Source organism: Coregonus clupeaformis, chromosome 5 (assembly GCF_020615455.1).
Source record: "Coregonus clupeaformis isolate EN_2021a chromosome 5, ASM2061545v1, whole genome shotgun sequence".
NCBI classification, from domain to species: domain Eukaryota; kingdom Metazoa; phylum Chordata; class Actinopteri; order Salmoniformes; family Salmonidae; genus Coregonus; species Coregonus clupeaformis.
In genome coordinates this window covers 4019157-4024717 of record NC_059196.1, presented here as the reverse complement: position 1 = coordinate 4024717, position 5561 = coordinate 4019157, and the positions used below count along the sequence as shown (strand labels likewise).

Below are 5561 nucleotides of genomic sequence, written 5' to 3'. Positions count from 1 at the left end.
ACATGATTGGACAGCGGGCAATTGTTGAAGTCCCTGGTCAACGAGGTGGCAATGTCACAATCTGTGCTGCTATCAGCAACCATGGTGTTCTACATCACCATGTTACACTCGGGCCATATAACACCCAGCACCTTCTAAGATTTATTGCCAATCTAAGAGATATTTTATTTGAGTAGCAGGTTCAAGAGCAGCAGGGTCAAGCGCTAAATGAGAATCCCATTCCCACCTATGTGATAGTGTGGGACAATGTCAGTTTCCACCGAGCTGCTCCGGTAAGGGAATGGTTTAACATCAATGGGCAGTTTATGAACTTGTACCTACCTCCATACGCGCCTTTCCTGAATCCGATTGAGGAGTTTTTCTCCTCTTGGAGATGGAAAGTGTATGATAGACAACCCTACACCAGAGTAAATCTGCTGCAAGCCATGGATTTAGCCTGTCATGTCAAGGACACTGAGAGGGGTGGTAGGTCCGGACCCAGGGGCCAGTCCATGTCTGCTCCAAGTCAGAAGACTCAGAAACCAGAGACAGTTCGCATCATCACAAAGGACCTTATCCGAGACCTGAAGCAAGTATCAGTCAATACCTCAATTTCTCATTCGGTTACAATGTGATCATCAAGTCTAATGCTTTGTGAACATACCAGTACTACACTTAGCATTGTTTATTACGGTTTACTTATTATAAAAGAGAATGCCATCCAGTTCCATAAACCTACATTGCACCAATAAACATATCCCACAATCACATTTTACAAGTGGTGGTGAATTACAAAAAACAACAAAACAAAGCTGTCATTTTGCCAGGATCCCAAGAAAGGATCCGTCTGGGCTGTCTGTCATCCTCCGCCCAACTGAGATCGAGCGGATCAGAAGAGCTTCTCGGGTTTCAACCAAGGAGGAGCTGGAGGCCACGCTGGAAGCCCAGAGGAGGGAGAGAGAAGCAGCTATGGTGAGAAAGGACGAATGCACCTGATGAATTTGTAAGCAACCTTTCAACATGAAATCTGGGTGACTAACTGGCAGTACAGGGTCCCAGCTACAGCACTACACCCTTGTGGAGATGTAACAGCAATAAACCAAACTAACCTCTGCACTGTTCTAATGTTGCTGTTTTTTCTGACAAGGATGCTGCTGAGGATCGGAAGGCCCATATCCGCCAGGCTGACTGACCTGTCTCGTCAGAAGAACCAGGACCTAAGTGAGCTGGAGGCCGAGGCCAAGGAAAGAGCTCAGTACCTGCTGGAGAGGGCCAACGCCATGAGGATGGAGCAGGAGGACGAGGTCAAGAAACTCAATGAGGTACAGCAAGAGAATCAACCGGTCACTCTCTCATTGCTCACTCTTTCTCTTTACTTTGCTACTCTTTGTTATTCGTTTTATCTCAGCTTCAGTCCCAATATCACTGCAATATCACACATTTCCCAAGTTATTCTACCCATGCCCAGTCCAGACTCTTCCATCTCTGTGTCATTGTGGGTGTCGTGTATGGTACCTTATTGTTGTGGCCAGTTGATCCTGGGTGCCCAGTGCCACGCGGTGAGGGATGCCCAGATCATAGAGAGGCAGCAGATCCTGGCTGAGCTGCAGGAGGAGGAGAGGCGACTGGATGCCATGATGGAGGTGGACCGCAGGAGAGCCCTGGAAGCCCAGGAGCAGGTCGACGAGCTGCGCAAACACCAGAGGATCCAGTGAGGGGCACACATGCTCACACACACATACACACCCACACAATGGTCCATTTAAAGTCAAATACACTACATCGCCTCAGCTGTCTTCCCTGTGTGTGTCTATAGGGGAAAGCAGCTGATTATAAACCAGATTGAGGAGCGTCTGGAGGACAGGATGCTGCAGAATGAGATGAAGGAGCAGGAGGGCCAGCAGATGCTGGAGAACCTGGAGAGGATGCAGATGGAGGAGCTGGAGGTATTATTAGTTAGAGACAAGTCTCCTTGTACAGTACAACATTCTTATAGCAAGGCTAATGTATTTCCACTTTGAATTTCAGTTAGAAATTCCTCATGAATTAGCCTGGTCCAAAATCTGTTTGTGCTCTTGCAACTCATGAATATCATTCATGAATTAATCAAATCAAATCAAATGTTATTGGTCACATGCGCCGAATACAACAGGTGCAGACATTACAGTGAAATGCTTACTTACAGCCCTTAACCAACAGTGCATTTATTTTAAACAAAAAAAGTAAAAATAAAACAACAACAACAAAAAAAAGTGTTGAGAAAAAAAAGAGCAGAAGTAAAATAAAGTGACAGTAGGGAGGCTATATATACAGGGGGGTACCGTTGCAGAGTCAGTGTGCGGGGGCACCGGCTAGTTGAGGTAGTTGAGGTAATATGTACATGTGGGTAGAGTTAAAGTGACTATGCATAAATACTTAACAGAGTAGCAGCAGCGTAAAAAGGATGGGGTGGGGGGGCAGTGCAAATAGTCCGGGTAGCCATGATTAGCTGTTCAGGAGTCTTATGGCTTGGGGGTAGAAGCTGTTGAGAAGTCTTTTGGACCTAGACTTGGCACTCCGGTACCGCTTGCCGTGCGGTAGCAGAGAGAACAGTCTATGACTAGGGTGGCTGGAGTCTTTGACAATTTTGAGGGCCTTCCTCTGACACCGCCTGGTATAGAGGTCCTGGATGGCAGGAAGCTTTGCCCCAGTGATGTACTGGGCCGTACGCACTACCCTCTGTAGTGCCTTGCGGTCAGAGGCCAAGCAGTTGCCATACCAGGCGGTGATGCAACCAGTCAGGATGCTCTCGATGGTGCAGCTGTATCATTTTTTGAGGATCTGAAAAATCGTAATGCAGTTACTGTAGGCAGAACGAATAATAAACGTCAGAATGGTGTGTGTGTGTGTCCCAGGCTCTGGAGAGGAAGAAGGAGGAGCAGCAGCGTCTGCAGCAGGAGATCCTTCGTATCAATGATGAAAGCCTGCTGGCCAAGGAGCGCAAGAAAGAGGAGGAGAGACTGGCCGACCTCAGGGCCATGGAGTACACCCACAAGAAAATGGTAAGAGGTACTCCATTATGAACTTCTTAATTATTGGTCTTTGGCCTTCTTGTTTTGGTAAGAAAGCAGGAGGGCAAAACAGTTGTCTAAGGCTGTGTTTACACAGGCAGCCTAAGTCTGATCTTTTTCCACAAATTGGTCTTTTGACCAATCAGATCAGCTCTTTTGCCAATAATTGAGTAAAATATCAGAATTGGGCTGCCTGTGTTAAAGCAGCCAAATATACTTTTGTGTGACCCCTACAGGAGCGGGAGGCTGAGTACGAGGCTGAACAGAGACGCATCAAGAGAGAGAAGGAGAAGGAGGTGGCCAGACTGCGAGCCCTACAGGAGAGAGACAAAGACCACAAGGCAGAGCAGGTGAGCAGCACCAAAGTTCCATTTGTTTTACAGTGGCTCACACTGACCTGTTGTTGTCGTAATTGATCATAAAAGGAATGGAGGAATGGTTACAGTGGTTTTGTGTATGACTTTGTCAGGATGAGCTTCGAGCCAGGCGGGAGCGGCGAGGGATTGGAGGAGAAAAGAGAAGGAGCACCTCAAGAAGAAGGTGGATGTTGAGGAGAGGTTGAAGGCAGCTCGCTTGGAGCAGGTCACACACAAGGAGCACCTCCTGTCCATCGAGGCTGGGCGAGAGAGGGCTGGGTTTGAGAGGGTGTTGAGGTGCACCATGACACAATGTAAATGTACCCAGTGAGCACACACTGGTTGAATCAACGTTGTTTCCACGTCATTTCAATGAAATTATGTTGAACCAACGTGGAATAGACATTGAATTGACGTCTGTGCCCAGTGGGTAGTTACTACTGTACTAACTTGATCACACACTTGTATTACAGTTGGGCGGTTTCATAAATCAAAGCATAACACTATGCTATGTCTTGGACAACCAGGTTTGAAAGTGTTAGCAAAGGCCTCTGTATTAGCAGTAGAGTTTTACAGTATTTTTTTCTCACCCCAGGGCCCAGCAGGCATCCATCTGTAAGGAGAAGGACAAGGAGGAGAAACACAGGATCAAGATGTTGCGTCACGCGGACGGGGTGCGCCAGCAGGTAAGGGAGCGGGAGATGCAGGCCATCGCCCTGCGCAGGGAGGTCTACAAAGAGGGAGACCGGCTGGACAAGGAGGCCCGTCATCGTCGCATCCGCCTTGACGAGATCAAGGAGAAGAAGCTCAGGGAGCTCAAGTAAGTACAGGGACTGGGTAGGGACTAACTATTTACAGGGAATGGGTAGGGACTAACTCTATTTACAGGGACTGGGTGGGGACTAACTCTGTACAGGGACTGGGTAGGGACTAACTCTATTTACAGGGACTGGGTGGGGACTAGCTATGTACAGGGACTGGGTAGGGACACACTATGTACAGGGACTGGGTAGGGACTAACTCTATTTACAGGGACTGGGTAGGGACTAACTCTATTTACAGGGACTGGGTGGGGACTAACTCTGTTTACAGGGACTGGGTGGGGACTAACTCTGTACAGGGACTGGGTAGGGACTAACTCTATTTACAGGGACTGGGTGGGGACTAACTATGTACAGGGACTGGGTAGGGACAAACTATGTACAGGGACTGGGTAGGGACTAACTATGTACAGGGACTGGGTAGGGACTAACTATGTACAGGGACTGAGTAGGGACTAACTATTTACAGGGACTGGGTGGGGACTAAGTCTATGAACAGGGACTGGGTAGGGACTAACTCTATGTACAGGGACTGGGTGGGGACTAACTATGTACAGGGACTGGGTAGGGACTAACTATGTACAGGGACTGGGTAGGGACTAACTATTTACAGGGACTGAGTAGGGATAACTATGTACAGGGACAAGGTGGTACGTATAATTGAGGGGAACAGAGGATAGTCAGGATGGTCAGGTTTAGTTTTGTAATTAATGTTTGTTAATTTTACTTGTAGGGCTGCTGGACTTCCAGAGAAGTATTGCCATGAAGTGGAGAGAAGGGTCCATGCTCTCCCTGACTAGCATGACTGACAGACTGCATCACAAACCCTGATACTAATGAAAGACTTCACAATGGAGATAAATTGGCACCACCATCACACTTTTTGACAGGGTAGAAAGAAGAAAATGAATTGTTACAGGGTAGAAATCTAGTGTAGCACATTTGTATTAGTGATCATTAGGTAATTTCTGAATAAAGAGGACTATACATTACATACTATGAATGTTTTTAATTTTACTGTAGGCATGACCTTGATTAAGTAGGTGCACATGAACTATTCAACTGATTGAAGAAAAAATTCAAATTGATTGTTTATATATTGACTTAAATGTGATCATGTGAAAACATAAATTATTCTTTGTAGGATAAAATAATTGGACTGTGCCTAACAGCTTCCAGTCATACAGGACCCAATATTTTATCTACAGGATATAATTTTTGATTTAGTCTGCATTATATTTATCTTTCAGCATGGTCTTTATGACAAATGTTTTATTGTTAATGTAATAGAAAAGGAATGTTCAGCGCTTAGGATGACACTTTACACACACAGCTCAAAGCACATCGGGAATACA

The 5561-nt window shown here is 46.4% G+C and overlaps 1 pseudogene; it reads left to right on the top strand.

The window, feature by feature from the left end:
• The first annotated feature begins 565 nt into the window (after positions 1–565).
• On the top strand, positions 566–5200 carry LOC121558650 (annotated as a pseudogene).
• Positions 5201–5561: the final 361 nt, after the last annotated feature.